The sequence below is a fragment of the Octopus bimaculoides genome, chromosome 2 (assembly GCF_001194135.2).
Source record: "Octopus bimaculoides isolate UCB-OBI-ISO-001 chromosome 2, ASM119413v2, whole genome shotgun sequence".
NCBI lineage: Eukaryota > Metazoa > Mollusca > Cephalopoda > Octopoda > Octopodidae > Octopus > Octopus bimaculoides.
Genome location: NC_068982.1, coordinates 99,431,120 through 99,432,513, shown reverse-complemented (window position 1 = coordinate 99,432,513; position 1,394 = coordinate 99,431,120).

Sequence of the window (1,394 nt, the reverse complement as noted above, 5' to 3'; positions counted from 1 at the left end):
TCAAAAACTCGTTAAAGGATACACCTTTAAAAATGGACTTGTTTCATTGGTCCTTTCAATTAACGGTCTTAAGCATGCAATGAACAAAATAAATGAATTCAATATAAATTCATCCTATTGTAAAATCGAAGAAAACTTTAAATCGAAGAGTAGATTCAAAATACATATTGTAAATAATTATATACGAAATATAAGTCGGTTAATACATTAAAATTAAAATTAAAATTTTCACGCTGCATTACATAAATATTTTACAACAGTATATACCCATATATACTAGACCATCTATAATATACATATATACATCAAAATACACAGATGCATGCACATAGTTGCATACATATACAGGCATGTATATGTAAGACATATATATGTGCGTAAAATCCATTAAGGAAATCCAATGGCAATAACATTTTCTTCGGGAGAAAAGGTCATTGCCATTGGATTTCCTTAATGGATTTTGCATTGACGAAGTGAAGCAACGTCTTTTGAAACGATCGTAGAATGGATTTCAATGGACTCTTTTCTGGTTACCGCTATGCCCAATATTTTTTTTTAATATATTTATATTATTTTAGTTTCATTGCCTTAAATTCTTACTCGCTTTTATTATGCATTAATTTAACCCATATATTTTTCTTCATTCGACTTCACTCGTATTACCCTTTTAGGTTTTATCGCCTTTCCTTCGTATATATGTGTATATTTTATACTACTGAATTTTATCATTGGATGCCCTGATGTTTTAATGTATATTTATGTTCAATTTATGATAATCTGGGAATGTTATAAAGTTGTTTTAACCAGTTGGAGCGTTTATTTATGATACCTTTTAAAGTGTTACCTGACCACTTCCATCTGCAGTCCTATTTTTATTTTTCAATTATACGAAATTACTTTTCGGTTTGACGAAATTATAAAATTATCTTCATACATCAACATGTGTAGTGATGCATCATTTCACATGCACATTGTCAAGTTGACAGCAAAGTGCAGACAACTGGCAGGGTGGATACTGAGGACATTCCGTACAAGGGATCAAAAAGTCATGTTGACTCTATGGAAGACATTTGTTCTGAGCCGCCTAGACTATTGCTCTCAGTTGTGGTCACCACACAGTGTCAAGCGGACAGCAGAACTCGAGGCAATTCAGCGGCACTATACAAAAAAGATCGCCGCAGTCCAACAGATGAACTACAGGGAGCGACTGAAGGCACTAGGTCTCTACTCTATGGAGCGCAGGCAGGAAAGATATGTAATAATATACATATGGAAAATACTGGAAGGACTGGTGCCAAACTTTGGCATCAAGTACTATAGGAATGCCCGCACGGGTCGCCACTGCATGGTGCCAAAGGTGCCGTCCACTGCATCTCACATAAGAACGAGATACT